The sequence below is a fragment of the Cannabis sativa genome, chromosome 5 (genome assembly GCF_029168945.1).
Source record: "Cannabis sativa cultivar Pink pepper isolate KNU-18-1 chromosome 5, ASM2916894v1, whole genome shotgun sequence".
Taxonomy (NCBI): Eukaryota; Viridiplantae; Streptophyta; class Magnoliopsida; order Rosales; family Cannabaceae; genus Cannabis; species Cannabis sativa.
Genome location: NC_083605.1, coordinates 75,223,100 through 75,234,713, shown reverse-complemented (window position 1 = coordinate 75,234,713; position 11,614 = coordinate 75,223,100).

Here is an 11,614-nt window from a genome sequence, read left to right as displayed (position 1 = left end):
ATTATAAAGATATGTTATATAAATATATTAAAAATCACTTGATAAATTGTGAAGAGTTAATTTATTCAACATAAATTTTATATGAGAATTGCTAAAATGAATCTTAATGTCATATTGTTAATTTTGTAATTAAGTATTAAATGTTATATAAATTAAAAAAATAGTTTTTCGGAAATATCGCTAATTAATCGTGTGATGCCACTTATAGAAGGTGTTTAGCAGTGGAATGCATATATTTTACTAGTTTGATGTTACGTGCAACACACATATAATTAGTTTTTTTTTTTAATTAAATTTAATTAAATGATCTTAAGTGTAATACATGTAGTTTATTATTTTTTTAATTTGGTACATAATGTTTTTTTTAATTTTTGAAATAGGGTTTGAAAATTTAATTTTTGAGTATTTTTTAAGATATTGCGGCTATATTTGTGTGCTTTTTGGATGCAATTATATATGTACAATAAAACCCAAGTGAGATATCGTGGTGAATCAATACTTGTCCGATTGAGTAAAATTGTCTCTCATTTTAATTCAAAGTTAAATCAACAAAATACTGGTAAAAATATTTTAAATTTAAATTTAAATTTCTTTATATAAAATATTTATATTATTTTTATTTTTAAATATATATAATAATATTATAAAATTAATAAAACATATTATATTAAATAATATTGTATTCTGTTAAAATTAACATAAAACTAAAAAAACACCGTTAAACCAATAATTACAATATATAGAATAGATATCATTTTACATGTATAATATAAAATATAAGTAAATATTTATCTATGACAAGAATAAGGAGACAATGTTTTGGCTCAATATTTTATATTTAATCTATATGGGATAATATTATTCAATATTCTCTTAAAATAGTGGCTATTTTTTACTCACCCATCTTGAATCACTTTATCATAAGCTTTGCTATTTGCTTGTTCATTTTTATTTAGATCTCGTGTGGTTGACTCTATTAGGATACGTGTATGTTGAAAACAAGTTAAGGATATGACTCTTGATACTATAACAAGAATCACAATATATTAATGATGTGCTTGAAGAAATTTTCATAACTTTTTAGGTCTTTAAAAATTCTTTTAAATTTTGACACGTACCAAATAGTAAAACCCATAAACTTCCATCCACATCAGGCTTCCATTGAAAAATTATACAAAAATTTTTAAATTTAACAATCTTAATAGTTTGGAAGAAATTTTTAACGTCTGAAAGAGAAAATTTTGATACGTGTTAAAGTTCGAGGTTAACCTCTAAATTATTAGGTGTGGATGGGGACATCTATTCAGGGCTGGCCTTAAATTGAAATGGGTCATAGGCAAAAAAAAAATTTAGGCCCTTACTATAAAGATAAATAGTATTTTTACATTTTTTTTTAAAAAAATATGTATATTTTTTAAAAGGTATTTTTTTATTTGGGCTCCTAAAATAAGTGAGCCCTAGGCGCAGGCCTAGCCCGCCTATACATAGGGTCGGCCCTGCATCTATTATAAGTTAGGACAAAAATTATACTTTTATTAATATTTTTTTAGAATAATACTTTTATGTACTTATGTGTTTTAAAAAAATTATTAAGTCTTCCTTACTTTGGATACTTATACTTTATACTGCAAATAACTCATTTATATAAATATATATAATAAAAAATTGAACAAACATACCCCATTAGTTTAATAGTAATATTTTTCAAATTAATTATTAAGCCATTTCCAACTTTAAATATTAAATTTGGTGTTATATACTCTTTTCATTCCAATCATGATAACTAAAATATTTTCAATTATTATATTATTTTTTAAGTAAAATAAAATTTTTAAACTTAACAAACATAAACAATAATATAAAGAGAGCTTTTAGGGTTCATCCTCTAAAAAAATTGGTGCAACCTCTAATGTTTTGGTATCTATAATAATTTTTTATTTTAATTTTTTTTTTTTTTGTAGTCATATACGTTATAGTTATTTAAAATATCTTATAAAATTTTAAGAAATTTATAATAATTTTTAATATAAAAAGTAATGTTCAAACAATTTACTGCTTGAATTTTATTTTAATCGTGTTAAATTTTTCTGAATTTATCAAAATTTTACAGGATATATCTTGAACAACTACAAGATACACAACTATAAAAAAATTAAAATATTCTCTTGAGTATTTTATTAAATGTAAGTGAGAAATTGAGTGGAAGTGTTCCTTCATCCTCAAACTCTATTTATGTTAAAAATATATATATAAAAAAAAAGTAATTTGCGATCTCTTTAAGTCTCGCTAACTCGAGATCTTCTTCCAAGTTCACATGAGACTCGCCAATTCCTAGCTCTGTCTCTCTAGAATAATACTGGAGACCAGATCCAATCGTGGTGCACGGGAATTGCCCCACGTTGGCCATTCTTTAGTATGAGACGCCAGTAGAGGGTCCTCTCTGTACAACAAAGATTGATCATGAAGACCAACTGGATTGGTTGTGTTGACCTGGCCAGTTGTGGTGGCTAAGTTCGTGGTGCTTGTTGAGGTGGCAAGGGTGGCCACATCTGCCAGATTCGTGGAGATTCCAATTGTGACTAGAGCACAAACATCAAGATCTACAGCCATAGGATCTTAAGGAAGACCCGAAAAATATTGGATAAATACTAAAAGACACCATTATTTAATACTTTCCAACGTATCATATTACTATTAGTATAATTAAATATCGAATTTTATATAATTTAATAAAATAATTTTTATAGAATATTATTAACCAATTGTAAGAGACCATCTATAAATAGTGCTAGACATCACAGTGTCTTCTACCAATGTTCTAAATGTTGTAGTAGTAGCCTTAAGATTAAATAATTGAAAGTGTTAACTAAAATGATTTGAGTTTAATAATTGAAAGTTTGGAAAATGGACAATAAATAATTAAAATGTTATATGAATGATAAGTAAATAGAAGATTATGACATGTAATAAATTGTTGACCAGGTCAAGTGCTAGATAGTCTAGTCATATTAATTCAACCCCAAAACCGCGTATTAATGAAGATTAACCATTTCAGCTTGATTAAATAATATATTTATTAATAAAGGGAAATTTGATTTTCTATGCTTAGAAAATCAAAAAATTTGATTTTTAAACCAAAAATTTAAAACCTAAAAAAACTATTCCTTTTTTTTCAAAACCCCAAAAATACCCCCCTCACAATATTCTCTCTCTCTGCATCATCTCTCTCTCCCTCTATCTCACCCCAACCGCCCACCCTCACCCGAACCACCCTCACCCACCCACGTCAACCCCAACGCCGATCACCACCCTCACCCCCGTCGACCACGACCCCAACCCCTCCGACCCCAACCCCAACCCGAAAGAGCAACCCCGCCCTACGAAACTTTTTTTTTTTTTTTTTTTTTCCCCGCGATTTGAGAGAGGGAAGAAGACAAAGGTCCGATGGTCGGACCTTGGGGTCCGATGGTCGGACCCATCGGACCCCAAGGTCCGACCATCGGACCTTTTTTTTTTTTTTTTTTTTTTCTCGCGATTTTGGAGAGAGAGGAAGAAAGGGTCCGATGGTCGGGTCCGATGGGTCCGATGGGTCCGATGGTCGGGTCCGATGGGTCCGATGGCTCGGCTTTAATTTTTTTTTTTTTTTTTTTTTCGCGATTTTGGAGAGAGAGGAAGAAAGGGTCCGATGGTCGGGTCCGATGGGTCCGATGGGTCCGATGGTCGGGTCCGATGGGTCCGATGGCTCGGCTTTAATTTTTTTTTTTTTTTTTTTCCCGCGATTTGAGAGAGAGGAAGAGAGAGGTCCGATGGTCGGACCTTGGGGTCCGATGGGTCCGATTGGTCGGACCCCATCGGACCCCATGGTCCGACCATCGGACCTGGGGTGTGGGACCGGCTAGATAGAGAGAGAAAGAGAGATAGTTTTAGTTTGGGGGTATTTTTGGGGTTTTGAAAAAAAAGGTATAGTTTTTTTAGGGTTTTAATTATTGGTTTATAAATCAAATTTTTTGATTTTCTAAGCATAGAAAATCAAATTTCCCTTAATAAATCCCCTTCTTTAATAATTAAATATTTTTATTCATTTTTTGAACTTTTTTCTTGTTGTTGGATAAATTTTTTTATGTGTTTTTATGAGTATAATGGTAAAAATGTTTAAGAGATTCTTTTTTTTTGGGTGATATAATTTAGTATTTTAAATTATAGTATAATATATTTTTATCTAATTTATTTTTTATAGAGTAATTTGCGGTATAAATACTTAAGTTTAATTATCGATTATAGATAAATACTTAAGTTTAACTTTTAACGATAATAATACTTGAGTTATATTTTAAAAACTTTCGTACGTATCTGGCTGTTAAATATCAAGCTAATGACCATGTAATAGTCTTTAATTGGTTCATGTCATTAAATTTTTATTTTTATTTAAAAATTAATTTAAATATACCAATAAGAAAATGACATGTGGACAAGACTGACCCTAAGCATAGGCGGGCTAAGCCCGCGTCTAGGGCTCACTCAATTTAGGGGCCCAAATAAAAAAATACATTTTAAAAAATATACATATTTTTTTAATAATTTTTAAAAATATCATTTATCTTTATAATAAGGGTCTAATTTTTTTTTTTTTTTTTGCATATGACCCATTTCAACTCAGGGCTGTGCATGTGGATAATGACTAAACACTCAATGACTATGTATTTATGGAAGTTTTAGAAATATAACTTAGATATTATCACTGTCAAAAATTAAACTTAGATATTTATCTACAACTAAGAATTAAATTTAAGTATTTAAGCCACAAATTACCATTTTTCGTATTTTAACATAAATGAGGATGAAGGAACACTTGAAGTTTGAGGATGAAGGAACACTTCCACTCAATTTCTCACTGTACATTTAATAAAAATACTCATTTGATTTGTATAATTCAAATAAGGTTAACAAGTAATTTACTTTTAATTTTTACATATATAAAAATTGTGCTCAAACAAATAAATCACAAAGAAACTATTCATATATACCTTTGCCTTTGGACCTTTGGTACTTTCATTATTAAAACACCATATATTTTCTTTAAATTATAATAATTAATAATATGTATTTCAAATTACACTTAACAAATAAAAATTAGCAAACTCAATATTTTTTAATTAATTTTGTTAAAAGAAAATCAAATTAAAATGAGCAACAATAAATATCAATACACTAACATAAAAAAAAACAAACACACCAAAAGTTGTTTAAAACTAGTCAATCTATTCTAAAATCTAAATATTATTGTCAAAATAAAAAAAAAACTAGAAATGAAAACAGTAAAAAAAAAAATTAAATATTTAAAACCAAAGACAACGTAAGCATAATAGTCCAACTAAAAAAATATCTAGAATAAACATAAATTAAAACGATTTTTTTTTTTTTTCATGACAAATCATTAAATAAATAATATATTAATTTAAGTACTGAGTTTTGATTTTGACAATAGTGGTTGAAGAAAAGAAAATAAAGTAAACATTCAACTGCTTCTTCTCAATCATATGAAGCTTCAATTTAGTTTATAATTTATTTATTTTGAGAAAATAATTTCAAAAAATACTACCAATAAGTAAAAACACAAAAGGGCCGAAAGTTATCAGTAAAGACAAAATTACCGATACAAAAATTGTATTATCAGTAGCAGTTAAAGCCAAATTAATAAGAGAATCAATGACTATATTAACAGTTCAGGTAATAATTAAAACAAATAACATTGAAATATATTTACATAAAGTTCTATTATCATCAAGAATTAAACTTTAGAAATAAATCTAACAATAATAAATTATTAAGTTTATGAACTAAGTTTTTACAATCAGATTCGAATCGAATGTTAGATACCAAATGTGAGAGATTGAGAAGCTGCATTTCAAACAACAAGAGCCTCAACCTACTTCAATAAGAGAACACTGTCGATCTTTTAGATTGTCGAATTTAATTTATTTTTAGCAAAAGAGGTGACTCAGATAATAAACGAGTATACCAATTATAATGAATATTATTAAAACTAACTAAAAGACTAATTGATGACCATTTCAAAGCTTCTAATTAATTTTGTTTTATTATGATGTATCAATTCACTTGACTTGAAAATGAAATCTTAGCTAGAATTCAATGCCCATTCAATACCGTTATCCCCACGTCCAAATTTGGAAAAATAATAATAATCACCTTAAATTACATATGAAAATTAAGGAGCAAAAAAAATTGATATTGTTTTCTAAAACTTAAACTAATCATAAGAAAATATTTTGCCATGTATAGGACTTGTTAATATTAATAATATTTCTTGAAATATAACTTTTACATATTATTCTTTTATCATATTCTATTCAATTTTATCAAAAATAAGTGACGCGGTAAATAATAGTTGATAAATGAATATCAATTCAATACAATTCGTCTTTTTTAATTTAATGATTAAAAAAAATTAAAAGTGAAAACATAAAGGGATTTTTTCATTTTTATACTTCAAAATAGTTCTTTTTTTATTTTTTTTTATTTTTACGAAATTCTACATGGAAATCCTTATTGTAACTAGCGCTGCAATCTAAATTGCAACAAAAAATCGTATAAAAACCCCTATTACAACTAGCGCTGTAACTACTTTAAAAACCCAAGCTGTAAATTTGAAAAAAAAAAAAAAAGTTAAAAAACAGTAAATAAAGTAATTCCCCAAATATAAATTATTATAAAAAAAAATGTCTTTTATTCAACTATAGTAAAAAGTATTTAATTTGTATTCATTTATTAACTAGTATCTATTACTTCACTTTAGTTTTAGTCACAATAAGTATTGTGACTAAAAACACATTTAGTAACAACAAATTGTAATTTTTGTGACTAATACATTTAGCTACGGATCTTTTAATCACATCATAAGAATGATGTTTTATAATTAGTCACAATTTTTTTACTTTTAGTCACAAATTTTGTTGTGACCAAAAGTAAGATTTTTTTATAACGAGATTAAACAAATATGTCATATACCGAAATAAATAAAAATACATCAGTATATCACTTTAAAAAAAAGGGCTAATTAAGATTTTTACTCCCCTGACTTTGACATGTACTAAATCATACCTCCTGAACTTTTAAGGTCGTTAAAAATGCTCCCGAATTATTGAGATTGTTAGATTTAAGGACTTTTGTCTAATTTTAGTAAAAAAAGTCTAACATTGATGAAAGTTTAGGGGGCATGATTTAGTATATGTTAAAATTCGAGGGGCATGATTTGGTAGATATCAAAGTCTTGGGAGCATGGTTTAGTACATAAACAATCACTGAAATAGTAAAATTGAATTAAATTAAACAAAAGTCTTTAAATCTTACCATCTCAATAGGTCAGGGCAATTTTTGACGGCAAAAAAAAATTCAAATAACATAATTTAGTACATATTAAAGTTTAGAGAAATCCTAATTAGCTTTTTTAAGTACATTATAAATTTTTCTAAAATTAAATTCTTAATTTTATAAATACATCTAATGATATAAACGTATGTAAATATTGATTAAATATATATAATATAAACAAAAAGACAAATGTTGCACGACATAATATATGTAATTTGCCGTTTATTTGGAGTTGGCCTTAGGTTGCTTTTTTTTTTTTTTTTTTTTTTTAGAAAAAGCGTTTATATCATAAATTCAAATAAATTAGACCTCTCGGTCGTTACAAAATATATTGTCAGGTAAGGAGGACACCAGGATAGTCCCAAACACCTGATGAACAAACGCCCATCTAACCACATTATGAGCGGCAAAATTACAAGTTCTACGAACATGAGAGAAATTACAACTTATTATACGTTTTGTACTTAGGTTGCTTCATAACTTATACGTCTATATGTTGTTTTATTTATTTATTTAATTATTTTTTGTTATAAGAAAGTTTCACTTGTAATAGTCAACAAGTCAATGTTCTATTTTTAAACCACAACATCGTAGAATTAAATGGGCTATAAAGTAGAATTTTCTCAATAAAATAAACCAATAATAATAATAAAAAAAAAGTCATATAATAATCCATCTATAAATACAATCCTTCTTCAACCATCTAATTAAATATCTTTATTCACAAACCAAAACCATCTTCTTCTTCTTCTTCTTAACTCTTCTTAATTTCTTCTCTTCGAAAAAAGAGAAAATGTTGAACACTTTGGTTAGTTTCTTGAACAAAATTTCAGTAGATGAAATGTTAAGAACAACCAATAGTAAAGATATAATATATAGAGATGAGTTGAGTAATAACAATAAGAAGAATAAGAAGAATCATCACAAAAAATCAAAGAAGGAAAACTCATCACCATATTATTCTTTGGTTAAGAGCAAAGAAGAAAATATTACTACTTCAAGTTCAACTACTATTACCACAACAAGGCAATTTTGTTGTGAAGAAATTGAAGAGAAAAAAGTGATGAGAGTGAAAGTTACTATGACAAAACAAGATGCAGCTAGGCTTTTATCAAAATGTAAAGAAGGAGGAAAGCTTGATTTCAAGGATGTTGCCCTAGAGCTTGTTAGGATTCCGGTCGATCGGGTTTCGGTTGATCTTTCTCCAAACCCTACTACTTGTTCTTCTTCTTCTTCTCCTAAAAAAGTTATGCTTCAAAGTATTTGTGAAGAGTGTTAGTAATAATTTTGTTCAATATTCATCTAATTAGAAATTAGTTATATTAGTAGTTTTAGTAACTAGTAATATAGTAGTTACCTTTTTTTTTTTTCTAATGAGTAGTTACTTGTTAGTTTTTGATCTCTTAGGAAAATTTTTGTTATGGTTTTTTATTTAATGGGATTATTTTTATCACTTTAGTGGTTTTTTTAGCACTTAATTTTACATAATAATTTAAAGACTGAATTTTTATTTTAAGAATAATTTTTATTCACTTGCTCTACTTTTTCTTTCATTTTATCACTAACCAATCAATAGTTGAGTTGGGTAGATTATATATTTATATATATTTAATATAATGAAAAAGGGAACCAATGACAAATCTCATCATATAACACTTTAGAATTAGAGTCAAATAATGTTTGAAATTGTTTGAGAAATAGAGGTCTCTGTTTTGCTGCAAATATTATTTAAATTAATGAATGCCCTTTTTGTTTTTGCTTTCATAAACATAAAAAAGTAAAGCTTTTGTTTTTGTTTTTTGTATGTGTTCATTTTTCCTTTGAAAAAGTGTATTTTGGGTTCTGGACTTTTTCAAACATATGTAGTGAAATTAGGCAGAAATAAAAGATCTTGTCTTGGGTCCTTTTGGGCCTTTTTTTTTAATCAAGTGATCAATATATAATTGGGAATTTTAGAAAAATACTTTTTTTTTTACATGTGTACTGTTACACCTTTTATTTTATATATTTTTATTGTACTAAGTTTTCAAAAATATTATATTAAAATTTTAAAATTATAAAAATATCATGTTTCAATAAAATATAAAAATAACTTAAAAATAATTGTAGAACAACTTGACAAACAACATGAAAATAACTATAAAACAAGAAAAAAAATAACTATAAAGCAATAGAAAAATAACAAATAGACAATATCAACTCCTTGTATTACAATTTTTTTTTTTACTTAATTTTGACGGCTTGACTTATCTTTTTGTACTGTTACATTTTTTTCATGAAATTTATTGTTACAACTTCGTACTTTCAATTTTTTTAAGTAATTGACAGCATAAATACTTAAGTTTAACTCTCGGCTGTAAATAAATACCAAAATTTAATTTTTGACGATATTAATACTTAAATTATATTTCTGCAACTCCGTAAGTACATGGTCGTTAAATGTCAAGTCACTATCACGTGTCATTTTCTTATTCGTATATTTAAACTGTTTTTTTAAATGAAAATTTAATGACTTGGACCAATCAGTGATTGCCACATGACAATTTATTTAACACTTAACAGTCAAATACCTACAAAAGTTTTAAAATTATAACTTAAGTACTATTACTGCTAAAAATTAAACTTAGGTATTTATTTGCAACTAAAAGTTAAACTTAGGTATTTATGCCGTAAATTACTCTCTTTTTTTTCTCTCCCTTTTTGAGTATTTATGCCGTAAATTAAACTTATGTATTTATTTGCAACCAAGAGTTAAACTTAAGTATTTATGCCGTAAATTATTCTTTTTTTTTTCTCTTTCCCTTTTTGAGTTAGTGACAGTTAAAATGATAATTTATTTTTTAAAGTTAAATAAATAATTACATTAATAATAGAAATAATAAAATTTTATGATTTCAAAATACGGTATATAATATGAGCATACCTCTCAATGACCCTCGAATAGCTCATCCTCTTAAGAGGCGAAGAGAGGATGATTTGATGGTTCTCGTACTGATAGCAATCGGTAGGATTCTAAGAATCATCGAGACTCATGTGTGCCTAAAGATGCCATTCCACCTCATGAAAATGGAGGTAATAAAGACCAACCACTTGCTCAGGCGGAGCAAGCAGTTGAAGGCAATGGACACCAACCACTTGCTCAGGCGAATCAACTAATGGAGATCCCTCAAAAGGCCATACAAGCGGAGCTAGATGGCTTACAAGAGTTGGTGAGAGACCTTCCTACCTTGAGAGGTGTCATAGACAGGAGTCTTAATAGAGACAGACTGTCTCCACTCTCGAGAAGGGTCATGGCATTAGCCATCCTGAAATTTAGGATGCCAAAATAGAGTATGTATACGAGAAATTTAGATCCTTTTTCTCACATACATAATTTCAAAGTGCATATCGATCTTCAAGGTATTCAAGATGATTCTCAATGCCAGATCTTTCTAGCCACGCTGTTAGAAACAACACAACAATGGTATATTAGGCTTTCTTCAGGATCTATTGATTCTTGGGGAGCGCGTACAAGGGTATTCTATGACTAATTCTCACCATCAAGGCACATATATGAGCCCAATGATTCCATCTGCATTAAGCAAGAGCAAGATGAGTCTTTAAAGAATTACCTACAATGATTCTTAGAGGAATCCACTCAAATGAGGGTACTTAGTAAAGATGCCAAAGTCATGGCAATGGCGGTAGGACTTGGTGCTGTGAGTCCATTATGGCAGAACTTGAAACTTAAAGCAGTGTATATTTTTCAAGAATTTCAAGACAGAGTTGATGGTTTTATCAAGCTCGAAGAGGCCACCAAGAAGGTCGATGGTGTTGATCCACTAGCAGTTGCCCATTACTCTGTTTATTCACTTTCTGAGTCTCGAATCGACATTTATCAAGAAGAGGAGGAGGGATCAACATCTAGTATCTCCACTGAACCAGATTCCCCCTTTGTCTTCCAGGATGACCTGAGCAAGGGGTAGCAATGAAGAATCACCCTTTGCTTTTGAAGATGACTCAAAGTAAGGGGCAATAGCAAGGGTACTCCCTTTGTTTCCTATGATGACCAGGAATAGGGGGGCAGTGACAAAGATGTTTTCTGTAAGTCTCAGGATGATATTGAGCAAAAAAGCGACATTAAGGACTCCCAATGGTAAAAGAGAGAACCTCATGTTGTCGCAGAAGCGTTAGTATCTTGAAGATGCATAGTTGGTACGTTAATTTTTCCAACTTGATTCTAGTG